Consider the following 18,147-nt stretch of genomic DNA (forward strand, 5'->3'; position numbering starts at 1 on the left):
ACAATGGAATACTATGCAGCCATCAAAAGAAATGAAATCTTGCCATTTGCGACGACGTGGATGGAACTAGAGGGTATAATACTTAGCGAAATAAGTCAAGCGGAGAAAGACAACTATCATATGATCTCCCTGATATGAGGAAGTGGAGATGCAATGCGGGGGGGGGGGGGAGTTAAGGGGGTAGGAGAAGAATAAATGAAACAAGATGGGATTGGGAGGGAGACAAACCATAAGTGACTCTTAATCTCACAAAACAAACTGAGGGTTGCTGGGGGGAGGGGGTTGGGAGAAGGGGGGTGGGGTTATGGACATTGGGGAGGGTATGTGCTATGGTGAGTGCTGTGAAGTGTGTAAATCTGGCAATTCACATACCTGTACCCTGGGGGTTAAAAATATATGTTTATAAAAAATCAAAAATCAAAAAAAAAAAAAAAGGTAGGCTTTAACCCATTGAGCCACCCAGGCGCCCCTCTTTCCTGTCTTGTTGAATAGAAGTGTTACTGAGCTTAATCTCCTATATTATACTCAGTCAGCCAATCAGCTCATTTCAAAAGTTAAACCTTTCTCATTTTGTTTGTTTTGGTTTTCTTTGTTTGTTTGTTTTGCAGTTTGTCCTCAGGGAGAAAAATATATTCTATAACTTGGAAAGTTCTTATAATAGGACTGAAGAGAATAAACATACTTTATTTTCAACAATTTCAGTAATTTAGTGTGTGTTCTTAGATAAAACATTTCAAAAAATAATGTCCCTTTAACCAAAGCCCAGTTTCAAATGAGGTCTTTGGAAATGAAGAACTTTGAAAAGAAAAAGAAAACTCTACCTCTTGAGCCCTGTGTAGGAATGATCTTCTGAGGTATTTGTACAGTGCCCTAATACCTTTAAAAATGAAAGTGGGACTGTTTCAGGAGGGACTCAAGTTGAGAACATACCCAAATATTTCATCCATTTAGATACATGAAATATTTTATTTATATAGAACAATAGAAGTGATTTTGAGGGTTTCTATCAATTTAGACTAGGATGTCATGAATATTACATATGATATAATATAAATAACAAAACCCAGAAAATACTAAGCATCATGTTCTTTGAATCATAGTGTTCATATATAGTGAGTCACACTCTCCTTCAGTAATAAAAACACAGAACATAATTAACTTACCACTATGCTCATTAATCAGATGTCAGTGTTTAAAGCTTGTTTCTACAACCCTACTGGAGACCTAGCCAGCTTCAGATACCTTTAGATCTTCTCAAACAGATAAAGTCACTATTTTGGAAGTAAGTTTAAGAATAAATGTCAAAAACTATTAAACTATGTAGCCCCAGCTCTGTTTCCCTCTAATTGCCTGAGTGTTTGCAACTACTTGATTGCTGTTGAAGAGTTACCTCTTTTGTTTATGTATTTATTGTCCCTGGAAGCCTCTCCTATTTATCCCTAAAACGCACACTTCCAACGTAATCTTCTGTTGTGTAGGCTACCCACTACCTCTGACTCGATCTTGTACTTCCAGTGTCTCACTGGCTTGTTGAATTCCTTATACTCAGAAGACAGACAAAGTTTGATGTGGGGTTCACACTGCAAGCTATGAATGTAAGCAGAAAGTCCTTTGTTAGGGGTGTGATCACTTTAACAATTAGTGGACCAAAAATTCTTACATTCACAATAGGCAAGGGAATACTTAATTTTTTTTAAATTTTAATCTTCACTTTCAAAAAAAGTCTTTGAATATAAACTTGATTGTACTGTATAAATTGTAATTGGGTTCAATTCCACTCTCAAGTCCCTAGGATTATGCCAAAGTGTTCCCTAAGGTAATAGAATTTCTTATAAAGCTAGAGAGCATCTTTAATGAAATTTATGTTTGCAATCCCTTATCTGCAATTCCAGAAAAAGCAAAAACATTTTTGTAACTTATTTGAAGGCAAACCTGACCTGAGCTTTTTTGGTGACAAAACCTGACTTGACTTGAGACTATTTATAGTTTTTTATTTATCTTGCTTAGCGTGAATATTAGTAAGTTTGCCACAGATATGTTGGTGTATTGGGCTACTGGATGCTGACCTGGATCCAGACCTTTGCTGGAAATGTTTCATAATATACAGTATAAGCACAGCATTAGTTTTCTAAACCCTAAGAAACCCTCATTATGAAAACACAGCTGGTCCAGAGTTCCACCTGAATGGTTGGGAACCTATACATAAATAGACATAAGGGCGAAAGTGAAGCTAGATTTCTTTCTTTCACCTTCTCCTTTCTCTTCATCCCTCTCCCTCTCCCTCTCCCTTCCTTCCTCTTTTTTCTAATAAAGTCAGTAGTTATAATCCAACTAGTAATATTAGGTGTGCTAGGAGTTCTGTCCTTTTTTTTTTTTTTTAAGGTTTTATATGTTTATTTGACAGAGTGAGAGAGAGCACAAGTAGGAGAAGCAGGTAGAGGGAGATGGAGAAGCAGACTCCCCACTGAGCAAGGAGCCCAATGTGGGGCCCAATCCTAGGACTCTGAGATCATGACCTAAGCCTAAGGCAGACTAAGCCACCTAGGTCACTAGGAGTTTTGTCCTCAATACTTTTTTTCCCCCCAGATTTTTTTTAAGTAATCTGTACCCATCATGGGGCTCAAACTTAAAAACCCAGAGATCAAGAGACTCGTGTTTTATGGACTAGTCAGCCAGGCACCCCGCTTAATACATTTTAATTGACCTTAATACATTCTGTATTTCATCATTTACAATGGAACTGTTAACAGACAGAACCTTAAAGAAACACTATTCCTTCTTAAAATTTTTACTTTGTCTCCAAAAGGTCATTTGACTTAACACTACAACCCTGTCTTATTAGGTTATTTTGATTTTATTCCTTCTGAATTACAGGTTGAGTAATTACCACACAGCATAGTGTAATTGTGTTGAATTTATCTTTAGACTGGTACAGTATGAAAACTAGGACAGTTGGCCTTATTCCATACCTTATAGATCAGTCTGAACATAAGTTATAAGTATTATTTTTTATCATTTATTTGAGCTTAGATTTTTTTTTCTTTTTGGCTGATGTAGTAAAGAGTAACTCTTTAAAAACATACTGTAGGGACACCTGGGTGGATCAGTGGGTTAAAGGCTCTGCCTTTGACTCAGGTCATGGTCCCAGGGTCCTGGGATTATACCCTGCATTGGGCTCTCTGCTCAGGAGGGAGCCTGCTTCCCATTCTCTCTCTGCCTGCCTCTCTGCCCACTTGTGATCTCTGTCAGGTAAATAAATAAAATATTAAAAAAAAAATAAAAAATAAAAACATACGGTAGTTTTGAGAGAGAATTACAGAATGAAGAATGCAAGTTTATGGAATTCTCAGTAATGAAATACATAAAATCCTTTTTAAAGTAAGCCAGTGAAGGCTAGAAAAATCTCACCTATTTGTTGTGAATATAAATCATCTGCTTCTAATGATGATTGTCGAGGTTTTTAAGTGAGTGAAATAAATTGGACTTTAAAAGTAAAATCAGGGGCGCCTAGGTGGCTCAGTGGGTTAAAGGCTCTGCCTTTGGCTCAGGTCCTGATCCCAGGGTTCTGGGATTGAGCCCCGCATCCGGCTCTCTGCTCAGTGGGGAGCCTGCTTCCTCCTCTCTCTCTCTGCCCGCCTCTCTGCCTGCTTGTGATCTCTGTCAGTCAAATAAATAAATAATATCTTTAAAAGTAAAATCAGGGGGCACTTGGGTGGCTCAATGGATTAAGCCTCTGCCTTTGGCTCAGGCTGCGATCTCAGGGTCCTGGGATGGAGCCCGGCACCAGGCTTTCTGCTCAGCAGGGAGCCTGCTTCCCCCCCTCTCTCTGTCTGCCTCTTTGCCTGCTTGTGATCTCTGTCTGTCAAATAAATAAATAAAGTCTTTAAAAAAAACACACACAGAAAGTACTATATTATTTCAACAATTCCATGAGGTAGGTACTATGATTATTTCATGTTACATATGAGGAGTTGAGGCAGAGATTACACAACCGGCCCAGGATTATGTAGCTAGTTCATTGTGGAGCTGGGGTGTGAATTCAAGCACTATGAATATCTTCATTTGAAAATGGGGATTGCTGAGTTAGTACATGCGATAATGTTTGAACATGTGCTTGGCACATAACAATCACTTAATAAATGTTAGCTATTATTATTAAAAATTGGACTACTGACATCTCAATAAAGAAAACCGGATTTTTCAATCTTTCTGGTAGCCCACAGATAGGAATTTGATAAAGAAAAGGGGAATGTAGGCTGCATTTTTATAAGGAAACTAGCCTGAGATAGGCTGAACTATAGATGAAGAAAGAAAATACATGCTCTTTGATCTTTTAAATATTTAATAAAAGGGTAAATCTCAACTTAAAGAAGAGAAACAGGTGGCTGTTTTAGTAATAAGCAAACATGCTGAAACTCCATTAAAATACAGATAGAGAAGAGAGAATTCTGGAAGTCTTCCATATCCTGAGGTCTTTCAGTTCTTAGGAGGAGTGGAAAGAGGGTAGTGGGGAAGAGACCCAAATATAACTCCTACCACTATATTATATTTCCATATTTCTAAATGTCTTTTCTACATCTCTTGATTATCTTATTTGACTTACGGTGGGGGTTTTCTTTCTTTTCTTTTTAAGATTTTATGTATTTATTTGAAAGAGAGAGAGTGAGAGAGAGCATGAGTGGGGGGGAGGGGCCGAGGGAGAAGAACAAGCAGACTCCCTGCTGGGCAGGGAGCCCACTGCATGATCCCCAGGGTGGCTGGATCCCAGGACCTTAGATCCCAGGACCCACATCATGACCTGAGCCAAAGGCAGCTGCTTAGCTCCCTGAGTCACCGAGGTGCCCCTACAGTAGGGCTTTTCTAAGAGTAATATTTATAAATAAGGAGAGAATTTTTGTAGCTAAATTTTAGAAAACTGAATTCCACAATAAGAAGTTACTCTTTTTAATTCTGCTTCAATACTTCTGATTAGGTCATGGAAAAAGTCCAGGTTAATGCTAGTTTGTTTTACTTGCTAATCTCCCTTTTAACAGAGACAGTCCTGAGCTTGAAACCTTGTTGCACAGGCAGGCCACCCTATCATACCTGACATTTCATAACATGATTATTATATTTTCATGTATCAAAATGGAATGGACTTTTGCACTTAACTTCCAGTAATGGGACATCTGACTGGTTTTCCATGTAAGAAAATAATACTGATCTAAGATTTTTTTTTTTAAACAAATTCAAGCATGAAAATGAGGTATTTTTAAAATACTAAGTAAATGGCATTAGGATATAGCAAAGATTGTAGTATAATGGTAGTACTCAAATAAATAAAGTATGAGAAATATAAGCTAATTCTATTCTTAAGGGAAAATAGGTGAGGATGACAGGCATGTCATTTTTACAATTCAAAACTGGGGGCGCCTGGGTGGCTCAGTGGGTTAAGCCTCCGCCTTCGCCTCCGGTCATGATCTCAGGGTGCTGGAATTGCATCAGGATCTCTGCTCAGCGGGGTGTCTGCTTCCCTTTCTCTCTCTCTGCCTGCCTCTCTGCCTACTTGTGAGCTGTCTGTGAAATAAATAAAATCTTTAAAAATAAAAAATAAAATAAAATTCAAAACTGAATTTTTTATTTCAACTACTAAACCTCTCCTCCAGTATTCCCCATCTTGAAATGGAACTGAGCCATTTATTCAGGTCACAAACTTTAGAATCACCTGACCGCTATCTCTCCCTCATATCCCATATTCAATTTCTTAGAAAATACTGGTAGCTTTTATTTCAAAAATAGGTCCTGAATCCCTCTGACAAGTCTCATGACCTCTATTTCTGCCCTACAATCTTGGCTACTATATATTGTCTAGAAGAACGCTGTCTAGTCAAACTTCCTACGATGATGAATTTGTCTCACATTTGTGCTATCTAGTATTATGAAGTTACTAGACACATGTGGTTATTGAGCCCTTGAAATACAGCTAGTGCAAGAGAGAAACTGAATTTTAAAATTTTACTTAATTTTTAGGGGCACCTGGGTGGCTCCATTGGTTAAGCAGGTAACTCTTGATTTCAGCTCAGGTCTTAACCTCAGGATCATGATGAGTTCAAGTCCCACAATTTTTTAAGTAAAAACAAAACTAAATAAAACATTTACTTAGTTTTAATTAATTTAAATGGTCACATAATTTGTGGCAACTGTACTGGACATTGGAAGTCTAGAAGACCATAACAGTGGGGTTATAATGGGTCTCTTTGCTTCCTCCCTTACCCCTTTGTACTTTATTCCCAATATAGAGTGTTCCTGTTTAAATGCAGATCTAATCATATAATTGCTCTGCTTCTTGGTTTCGCACCTCACTTAGAATGAAAATCTCAGATCTCTACTTAGTTTTATAGCTTCCTACGTAATTTTTCTCCAGGCTACCTCTCCACTTAACTACTCTCTCACTTGCAGTCCTGACATATTCAATTCTGGTTAGTGATCCAAGCCCTTGCATTCGTCTGTAACACTCCTGTCTCAAATATCCACAAGGCTGAGCCTCCTCACTTTATTCAGTCCTTGATCAATTACCTCACAGAAAGGGGTTCCTTGAGCACCCAATCTGAATTACCTCCTTCCTAACTCTCACATCCTTATCCAATTACATAATATTTCACAGCATTTACAATACCTGATCATATATTATAGATTTAATCTTTATTGAAATGTCTCTTGCAGCCAAATGTAAAACTCATGAGGACAGAGATTTTGTCTCTATTGTTAAATGGTATATCTTCCAAATATTTATGGAATGACTGAATAAACTTAAATCTCATTTACTCTCCCTTAGCCTCACATTTATATAACAAATGTTTGTTCAGTGCTCATTATTTATAAGGCATTACATTAGACAATGTGGGTAGGGGCGTCTGGGTGGCTCAGTGGATTAAAGCCTCTGCCTTTGGCTCAGGTCATGATCCCAGGGTCCTGGGATTAAGCCCCACATCAGGCTCTCTGCTCATTAGGGAGCCTATTTCCTCTTATCTTTCTCTCTCTGCCTACTTGTGATCTCTGTCAAATAAATAAAATCTTAGACAATGTGGGTAATTTAAATTGACAGAAGCCTAAACCTTGTAAACTGGATCACCAGTGGAAAAAAATCTCAAAGTTCCTTAAATCCTAAAATGCTGATTCTATGACTTCAGCTGGAATTAGTTGAGACTTTCTCATGAGGATGAGAGTAGGAATACGGAGCATATCTGTCCTCTAATATTATAACATTTGCCATCTGGCAGGATGCCTGGGTGGCTCAGTCAGTTAAGCATCTGCCTTCAGCTCAGGTCATGATTTCAGAGTCCTGGGACTGGGTCCCACATCAGGTTCCTTACTCAGTGGAGTAATTGCTCCACTCAGTGTTTCTCCCTCTGCCTGCAGCTCCCTCTGCTTCTGCTCTCTTTCTGACAAATAAATAAACAGAATCTTTAAAACATTTGCCATCTGGAAGGAGTAGTCTTTTCACAGTATTCCTAACAGAATGCAGAAATGTGACTAATGAGTTAAAATTACGTAGATTTCAGTCTAATACATAGACTCTCCAACAATACTGAAAAACTCTTGAGGAAATATCCTGAAGTGGTCGAGCAGGGGGAAATAACTATATGTAGGGGATGACATATTTTCCTTTACTAAGTGAGTGGGATGGACTTCAGTGACCTCTAACATATTTTCCAGGTCTAACATTATACTGACTGTAAAATACTATAATGAATGCAAATTAATACATCAGTCATTTTCTGGCAAGTTGCTTCCTGCTTGTTACAAGTAATAAGTCCTAAAGCTGACAAGTAGCAAGTAATGATAATGAGAGTCAAAATAGAGTTAACACACAAATAATCTACTGAACAATGAAGAATACTTTATACCTGTATCATAGAAATATACCCAAGTAACAGGTTGAATCATATGAAATTGATCATATATGACCATTTTCATGGTTCAACTCAAAAACGGGCTAGATTTTATTACCACAGTCACAGTGTTATTTCCGCATCAGTGTTATTAGAGAGTCAGTCAGTCATTTAAATATATTTGGTTAAGAACAGGGCGCTTGGGTGACTCAGTTGGTTAAGTGTCTGCAGTCGGTTCAGGTCACGATCCCAGAGTCCTGGGATCGAGTCCTACACTGGGCTCCCTGCTCAGTGTGAAGTCTGCTTCTCCCTCTGTTTCTTACCCTACTCATGCTCTCTCACTCTCTCTCAAATAAATACATAAAATCTTTTAAAGATAAATAAATAAAAATATTTGGTTAGAAAATCAATTCAACAGCAAATGCTTTTTTCTAAAATTTCACTTAGACAACAAAATAGAGGTCCTTAGATCAGGCAGTAGACCATAAGAGAGTCGGTCTTAAAATCAACAACTAATAGGTCAATAAATTCTTAAGATCTTAAAAAACAGCTAAAGCAAATTGTGTACTAAAATATGTGTTAATACTAAACATGCAGTTCAGTAGCAGATTCAAACTTGTTAGTGAATAATCAGAACCTGGATGACAACCTCTTACTTCCATTAGTAATTACATCTTAGGTAATCAGGGCAATTTTGTATTCCTACCAGGTTTTGTCTTCATTCAAAAACCAAGCATAATTTTAAAAGTCTGTTCTTTTATGAAGGGCATTTCAACATTCTTAAACCTAAATCTCCATCTTAGCAGTCTAGTATTAGAGGTACTTCCAAAATCAGCAATACTGTAATTGGCACCATTCATTTAGTACTGACGTTTTTGCATAAGCAAGTTGCACCTTCTCTATTACAGAACTTTCTGTTTAAATGCATGGCCAACACAGAGCAACTTTCATATCAGGAAATGAATTCTGATGGCTTTTGATTGTAAAAACCCCAAATGATTAAATTTATCTGATAATTCCAACTGCTTTTTTAAAAAAAGATTTTATTTATTTATTTGATAGAGATTACAAGTAGTCAGAGAGGCAGGCAGAGAGAGAGGAGGAAGCAGGTTCCCTGCTGAGCAGAGAGCCCGATGCGGGGCTCGATCCCAGGACCCTGAGACCGTGACCTGAGCCAAAGGCAGAGGCTTTAACCCACTGAGTCACCCAGGCACCCCCCAACTGATTTTTGACTGGTACTGACTAATTGGCCATGACAAAACTACTCTGGCAAAGGCAAAGGAAATACTTAAACATCAAACTAAAGGTAATGACTTCATGAGAAATGATGAAAATTCTTATGACAAATAAGGTGATTCTTCTTGAAGAATGTATCTCATCATTTTGGAAAATTAATCATGACAAAAACTCTTAAATGAAAATAAATTTGCATTATAATACAGAAAATTTCCTTTAAACTAATGAGTCAACTTAAAGAGCAATTTAGAGTGGGGTTACTTTGTTTTGTTTATACATGGGAGTAATGAAGAATTTTGTTTTCCGGTTCAGCTTACTGATAAAAGCTTCACCTTAAACAATGTCTACAAATCTGTCTTATATATTAGAGTACAACAAAGACTACTTTGCATAGCTGAAAATTTGCTGCTATGATGTTTCATACTAAAAGTAAATACTCTTGGTACTTACTTTCTTAGTCATGTACCTCTTAGTACCTTACCCTTAAAAATACTAGAACTGACAATTATGAATTTAAAAAATATTCAGTTCCTAACAGACATTCTCCCCAACCACTCTTCTTTTTTCTTGGCAGAATCTGTCTTCCACTACAGGGGCTGGAAATGCTGGATACTTCCCAGACTCCCTCAGTTAGGATATAGGGAGCAACCCAATCTAGCTAATGGTACTGAAACACAATCTAGTGAGAGGGAAACTAGGAAAGACTTTCATCCTAATAAAAAGACACATGAGAGAAAACGTCTTTATTCTTTGTCTAGCTATGCAGAAAGAGTTAACACAGCAGGCTACTGACGAAGTTGGCCTTGGGCTGGGATCTGGGAACTTAGATTCTGAGAGGGTTCTCACCTTTCCCACAGCTTGGAAGAGTACCTCACTGTCTTAATTGTTTGTGCAAACAATGTGGTTTATACTAAATACGTGCTTTCCTTCCGGGAGTCTGGAATTTTGTACATGTTAGGCCCAGAGAATCTACCTGACTAGCCCCCAATAAAAATCTGAGCACTGTCTAATGAGTTTCCCTGGTAGGCAATATTTAACATGTGTTGTAACAGCTTGTTGCTGAGGGAATTAAGCACATCCTGTGTGACTCCACTGGGAGATGGCTCTCCCAAGTATGCTCCTGGTTACCCTTGGCCTTCACCCCACTGACTTTTCCCTTTGTTGATTTTGTTTAAGTATCCTTTTGTTGCAGCCAATCTTTTGTGCTGAGTCCCGTGAGTTCTCCTACCAAATCATGGAACCTGGCTTGGTCTTGGGGCCCCCAAAACACAAGCCAGTTGGGTGTCCAAAGGCAATATTTGGAACCGTAGCAGCCATATTTATAGCAACTACTAGAGGATAACCCTTAAGAATTGGAGAAAATATTCAAAAAATGAGTAGGGGGGAAAAAGGCAAGCAAGTGCAAGCTATGAACCTTATGAAATGCATGATTGAGCTGCTGAATAAGCCTATGAACTTCCTACCTCCAGACATTTATGTTTAACATTTCAAAAATAAGACATCTTAGCATTTGCAATGGAAATAATCCTTATAACTTTTCCAAGCTTACTAAAAAACTGATCATCTAAAAGTAAAATAGGATTACTTACAGACATTACTCTTTGGATATTTTAAATTTTAGATTAATTTCTCCAGAAAAGCAAGAAAATAAAAGAAACATAGTTGGAAAACTTTTCATTTCATGGCATTTCTTTAAATAGTAATAACTAAAGTTGGAGAGTGCCTATATTTCAGTAGATTATTCAAAGCTTTGTCCATTTCATCTAAGTTACTGAATTTATTGGCAAAAATCATTAATGATATTCCTTTATGATTCTTTTAATTAATGCAGAAACTGTCAGGATATGTCACCTCTTTCACCTCTTTTATTTCTGACACCGGTAATTAGAGTCTTCTCTTTTTCCTGATCAGTCTGGCTAGAAGTTTATACATGTACTAGTTCTTCTCAAACAAGCAATTTCAGGTTTCATTAATTTTGTTTGTTTGTTTTCTGTTTGATTTCTCCTCTGATCTTTATTCTTTCTTCTAGTTACTACTTTGTTCCTTTTTCTAGGTGAAGGCTGGCTTGAGACTTTTCCTACTATTGGTGTTTAGTGCTATAAATTTCCCCTAAGTCTTGCTTGTAGGAGTTTACAACCCACCATTTTGATATATTATGTTGTCACTTTTATCCAGAACAACATACTTTCTCATTTCCTCTTGGAACCATGGGTTCTTTAGAAGTGTTATTTAGTTTTCAAATACTTGAGGATTTTCCAGAGATGCTTTGTACAACTTGAATACATTTAAATGCATTAAAACTCCTTTTATAGGGGCGCTCGGTCAGTTAAGCCTTCAATTCAGGTCATGATCCCAGGGTCCTGGGATCAAGCCCCTGATTCGGGCTCCCGGCCAGCGGGTAGTCTGCTTCTCGCTCTCTCTGCCACACCCCCACTTCTGCTCTCTCTCTCTCATATAAATAAATAAAATCTTAAAAAACAAAACAAAACAAAACAAAAAAAGCCTTCTTCTATGGTCAAGGATATGAACTAACTTGGTGAATATATATACTGTGTGCACTGTAAGAAAATGTATATTCTGATGTTGTTGGGTGAAGTGTTTCTAAGTGTTATTTAGGTCATGTTAGTTGATTGTGATGTTCAAGTATTATACTGTATTGATTTCCTACTTATCCTGTCAGTTATTGAGAGAAACATATTGAAATCTCCAACTCTTATTATGGATGTTTCAATTTCTACTCACAGTTCTGTTTTTGCTTCGTGTATTTTGAAGTTCTGATATTAGGTGCATAAGTGTTTAGACCTGCTACATCTTCTTGATATACTGAACTCACTGTCATTATAAACAGTATTCTTTTTACCTGGGTAGAATTCTTTGTCCTCAGATCAACTTTGTCTTTATTAATACATCTAGTTTTCTTTCAGTTAGTTTAGTTGACATACTACATATTTTCTTACGTATAATTGGGTCTTGACTTTTTAATCCAATCTGACAAGCTCTGCTCTTTAATTGGGGGCTTTGAATAATTTATATTAAATGTGATTATTGAGAGAGGTAGGTTTTATCATTTTGTTATTTTTTTATTTGCCTCATCTGCCCCCCCCCTTTTTGGATTATTATTTTTTTATAATACCATTTTATGTCTTTTGTTGGCTTTTAGCTGTTAACTATTTTTTGTTGTTATTTTAGTCACTGCTAAAGGGTTTATAGTGTACACCTTTAACTTATCTACTGTCTACTTCAAGTAACATTAGATCAAACTTATATAAGAATCTACTTTGTATATTTCCAGTATTCTTCTCCCAACCTGTGTTATTGCCATGCATTTCATTTTTACATGTTATAACTCCCATACTACACTGTTATTTTTGTTTAAAGTCAATTATCTTTTTAAAAAAAGATACTATTTTTATATTTATATTTTTATAATATCACTTTTAAGAAGATATTATTATTGCACATAAGAAAATATAAGCATATTAAAAAGTACCAATCTTTATTGATAGGTATTTTTAAAACTATTCTTATGTGACTTCAACATTATTATTAGTACAAGTCAGAATACCCAAATTTAAACTTTTTCTTCCATTTATCTGATCTTCTAAGTAAAGTCATAAATGTTGCAGCTGTTTTTAAAAATGAAAGAGAAAGATTATTAAATTACTTAGGGCTGTAGTCTAAATGTTTAGTGAAACCTGGCCGAAGGAATTCAGAGGCTGGTTCCCTGACAATAGAGGTTCATCACTTCCCTGGGACAGACGGAAACATGTTTTTTTCCCCCCTTCCACAACTCCAGAGGGCATATTTTGAACTACATAAAGTTAGAAATAGAGACTTTGACTCATTGGCTCTCACATCTGTATAAATTTTTTATCTAAAAAAATATTAGAGTTAAAAGTGCCAACTTGGATGGCCTTGACCATTCCACTAGAAATAATCTGATACATGTGAGGAATTAATGACATCTGCCAAGCTGTCTGCTAACTCCCCTTTTATTTCAACCTCCTTAACTCTTTACTTCATCTTTTTGCCCTATAATCACCTGTTCTGTACTCTTCCCTCCTTCCCTGGAAAAGCACTGTAGAAAAATGGCAAAGAACCTAAGCTGTAGTTAGAGTCAGACAGAGTTTAAGTCCCAGCTCCTTCATTTACCATTCTATAATCTCAGAAAGTTATTTTGCCTTCCTAGAACTTACTTTCTTCATCTGTAATAGGAAAACAGTAATGGTACTTGATTATAGGGCTGCTAGATAGATTAAATCAAACAATATAGGCAAAACTCCTTGCCCATAGTAAGTGGTCAAATGTCATCCATTATTATTTCCTTATTTCATTTTGGGATTTTTGCGTGTCATCCTGGCGCAGGGGCCAAGCTAATCTTCTCTGTATATTTCCAATTTTAGTATATGTGCTGCCGAAGCGAGCACTCACTTTGGGATTTTTAAAAGTAGGCTTATCAATCTACTTGTCTCAGACTTTCAGCAATTACCTTTTAAAGATATTTAAATAATAAGAAAAACAGGGCATCTATTACCAAGGTAGTTTGCATTTCCAGTGTTCTTCATTTCACTATGTAGATCCATTTAGTATCACTTCCCTTCTGCCTAAAGGATTTCATTTCTTGTAGTGCAGGTTGGTAATGAATTCATTCCGCTATTGTATCTCTGAAAAAGCCTTTACTTCACATCAATTTTGAAAGATTTCATTAGGCAGAAATCTAGGCTGACAGTTTCTTTCAGTAAAGATATTGCTGTACTATATTCTTATTTGCAGCATTTCTGGCTAGAAATATACTGCCATCCTTTTTTTGTTCTTCCTGTGGATGTCTTTTTTTTTTCTTTGACTACATTTAAGATTTTCTCTTTATCACAGATTTTGAACAGTTTGAATATGAAGTGCCTTGGTGTAATCTTCATGCTGGGGTTTATGGAGATTCTGAATCTGTTTACAACTTTCATCATAGTTGGAAAACTTTCAGCCATTATTAGATTATTTTTTCCATCAGGCCTTCTTTCTCTTCTCCTTTAGGGACTCAAATTTCATGTATATTAGGTCACTTGAAATTATCCTACAACTCAAACATGTTCTGTTCATTTTTAAAGTATTTCCCTTTCTTTGTGTGTTTCATTTTGAATCATTTATACTGGTTTGTCTTCCAGTTTACAAGTGCTTCCTTCTGCAAAGTTTAATCTGCCACTAATCCCATCCCATCTATTTTTCATCTGACATCAGAGTCTCCATCTTTAGAAGTTCATTGTGTTCCTACTTAACGTTTGTACATACGGATTACAGTTACAACTATTATAAAAAATGTACTTATCTGTTGATTCTAACCTCTGTATCAGTTTGGACTCAGTTTAAATGATTTTTCTTCTCATTATGGGTCTTATTTTCCTGCTTCATTGCATGCCTTGAAATTTTTCACTGGATGCTGAGTATGTTAATAAACATTTTTGCGTTTGCTTAGGAATGAAGTTAAATTATTTGAAAACTTGGAAGTTTCATACTTTTGGGTCTAGCTTTTAAGATTTGTTAGACTGGCCCAGAGCAATGCTCAGTCCTGGTCTAATTAATTATTCCTCGCTCCTGGAACAGGTTGTTGTGTGTACTCCACCTACTGTCCCACAAATCTTGAGGTTTTCCAGCCTGGTTTGTGGGAAGAGGGACTATTTTTGGCCCTGCTGACAAGTACTGTTTCCTCTAATTCTTTGGTGTGGTTGTTCTCCACTCAGGAAGTATCCTCCCATACCTGTACTTGTCGAGTACTCTACTGAATACTTGAAGGGGACCCTCTGCAGGTCTTTGAGGTTCTCTCTCTGTGCTGTTTTCCCTCTCTATTACTCTGTTCTGTTAACTCTACTTGCCTCAGTTTTCCTAAACTTTTCAGCAACATCTACTGAATCCAGGGAGTCTACCATGCTCTAACCTGGCTTCCCGTATCTTGCACCACAGCCCAGAAACCCTCTCAAGGTAGTTAGCTGAGCAACCACAAGGCTCACCTCACCTTATTTCCATGTCTCAGGGATATCATTATTTGATGTCTGGTGTCTTAAAAATTTTTTGTTTCACAAATTTTGTCCATTTTTTGTTTGTCATGGGCTGGAGGGTAAATCCCATCCCTGTTATTCCTTCTTGACTAGAAGTCTAAGTTTCACTAGCTTATTATGTTTATTTCCCTGTACTGAACCATTGTAAATGGCATCTCAGTTCAATCATCCCTGATGGATTGGGGTCAAATCTTACAAGGTTATGAAGGCTGACTCTTTAGATTTTTTCTGTGTGGGTCTTTTCACTAACTGCCTTAAAGGCAGTCATTCTTCTGTTTAAAAAGCACATTTCAAAGAAACAGTACTAAGGCTAAGGAATTTTAATGCTATGGGGAAGAATGTCTAGAAGTTGTGCAGCTAAGTAAGTCACAAAGTGATTTTCATTCTACAGAGTTTCTATAAGAAGGATTTTTCTTCTTTTATAACTTTTGCAAATGAAAAGAACATTCATGGGAGGAGCAAGGAGATACTGAATGTGGAGGCAGGAAAAAGGAAGAATAGCAGAACTTGAGAAGGGATTGAAAATAAAACTTTCTAAGAAAAATCACAGAAACCAAAAATCTGATACATTTACACAGCAGACTTTGTCTTTTATTTATTTTAGAAAATAGTCTTTTCTTTCTTCCTACACAAAAATCCAGTGTTTACTTAACTAATACGCTAGGGTGAAATATTAGGCAAAGCAGATAGCTGGAAGCACGATTATCCCTTAATAAATATGAAAACAAAACATGGCAAGTTCTTGCAAGTGTAAGGTAGTCAAGATGATTCCCATAGCATAGATTTTTATACCTGTAGCCCATGGGCTTTATTTGGCCTGCAGACATGTTGTATATGGCCTATGGAGTAATGGCCACACCATGTTTTACAAAAGTGTTATTTGGCGGCCAATATTAATAAACTGGAAGATTTCATGAATTGGAGAGATTTCATATAAAAATATTGGGGAAAGACAGATGGTAGCACACAAGGTAGGTAGCAGATGTCACCTTTAGTTAGAGTTAGCCTTTTAGTTCACTACAGTGTCAGTGTCCATCATTCACTACTGTTTTCCCCCATCACTCAACCACCCCTGGCCCTCTCAGCATTTTAGGTATTTAAGCTAATGACACCTGATTGAGAGTATGTATGACAATATCCCAACAAATGTACCCATTTTTTTTTAAACTTAGAAAACAAACATGTAAAAGCATCACTATAATATCTTTTTTGGGGGGGGGTAAGAGGAGATGGGATTTTTAGAAAGATAACATTGAAAAGAGTACTTATTTCCTACCAATCGTAGGAAAGCTGCACCTGGGGCACGTTTTAAACTGTAGATTCCTGGTGGTGTAGGAGGTAACCCAAAATGTTTATTTTTAACTAATTCACAGGTAATTCAGATACAGCTCACATTTGGAAGCCACAACCTATCTTCTGCCTGTGTTTCAAAAAGTACACATAAAAGGAAGCATAATTACCAACAGTTAAAACAGTATTAGAAAATTGTGCTCTGGCACACTTTTTCTCATAATGCACTTTATTTAAACAGGAAAAATGTGAACTTTAGGTATACAGTAAGAGTAACTCTGTATTTAGTTTTCAGTATTCACTTCAACCAAGAAAACTAGAAAAGCAAGCATTTTTTTTAAAAAAGGTGCTATATATCAAGTTTCTGTATGTCAAAAATTTCTTTTTTAGGGGGCATTTCTTTGCACCTCAGTGCTTTATAAGAGAAGTGAAATAAGGGTCCAAGTTCCCCTTCCAACTGTAAAATGATCCAACTTCAGCTGTACCCAATATTTGTCAACCTCAGTTAAAAGAAAAATTTCAACTTAAAACTGTACTATTACTGATAAGACATTCAAGTTTGCTTTTACTAAAACAGATTTTTAATTACTAATAAAAGAATGGGATTAACAGGTCAAAAGTATGAGAAATGTTCGACTAACAGTAAAAAAGAAAAGCAGAAAAATTAAGTGTACTATTATATTAAAAATGAAAACTTTACTTGTAAAAATTCTCTTCAAAATCAAATAAATTTTTAGCATATTAAAATGGTACATGTTTCACATTAAGGAAGACTAAAACATCAGTATGGCACATCATTCATTACTATTTCCTCCGGGCTTTGGAGACATTACTGAAAATGAAAGATACAGAAGAGCAATCCAAGGAAGGGACCTGGAGATAGGAATAGAAAGATGACTTACTTTCTAATTGCTGTACCTTCCAGTCTTGTACACTATATATGTATTACCTATTCTAAAAAATAAAAAAAGTAGTCTTTATGTGCTATAATTAAATTAAAGCTTGTACAACACATCTCGTTCATAGGGCAACAAAACTATTTACTTAACAAAAGAACTACATGATCACTGAAACTATTTGCATGAGAACAGTATACAATTCTTAAGTGCAAAAAAAAAAAGTAGAAAAAAAATGTGAAAGCAGTTAAGGAGAGGGTTAATAAGTGACTTTCTGTCTCAAAAAATGTTAGGATACAAATTCCACTTCTCTAAATAAAAGTGAGTGCCAACCAGCTATGTTGTGAATGAATTTTAAAACCACATGATAAACTAAAAACCTAGAAACTTTTGGAGTTCTCCTATCAGATACTTTTTACAGCACCACATACAAAGCATGCAAGGCAGGGCTACTGAAAGAGCTGATTCAAAGGAGAAGAAAAGAAACTTTGTTAACAGTCACCAACAGTTTGGGGCTCTGTAAATAACAGCTGTCAACCAAACCAAAGGACAATTTTTAAATGAACTAAGAATGGAATGGAGAGTGGGTCAAAGTATTCTTAATTACAATACCTCAATAAGATCATTACTTCTAACCCTGAGCTAAAAGTTATAAATGATTCTCACTATTAAAATGTAAACAGGGGGGACCAGACTGATGAGATTCACAATGCTGGTTCTCCCACTTAACTGTCTGTACTATGGGCAAATCTCTACCTCGGCTTCTTTACCTGTAAAAATAAAGATAACAGTAGTATCCACCTTAAG

The 18,147-nt window shown here is 36.4% G+C and overlaps 1 protein-coding gene and 1 non-coding gene across 12 annotated transcripts in view; both read right to left on the minus strand.

Moving 5' to 3' along the window:
- PTPN13 (protein tyrosine phosphatase non-receptor type 13) overlaps nt 1–18,147 on the minus strand; it is a 213,786-nt gene that overhangs the window by 180,625 nt on the left and 15,014 nt on the right. The gene's annotated exons all lie outside the window — the stretch shown is intronic.
- Nucleotides 13,427–13,534, minus strand: LOC131822880 (U6 spliceosomal RNA). The gene has a single exon (XR_009350362.1). It is a non-coding gene; the product is annotated as a U6 spliceosomal RNA (small nuclear RNA).

The sequence above is a fragment of the Mustela lutreola genome, chromosome 1, assembly GCF_030435805.1.
Source record: "Mustela lutreola isolate mMusLut2 chromosome 1, mMusLut2.pri, whole genome shotgun sequence".
Classification (NCBI taxonomy): domain Eukaryota; kingdom Metazoa; phylum Chordata; class Mammalia; order Carnivora; family Mustelidae; genus Mustela; species Mustela lutreola.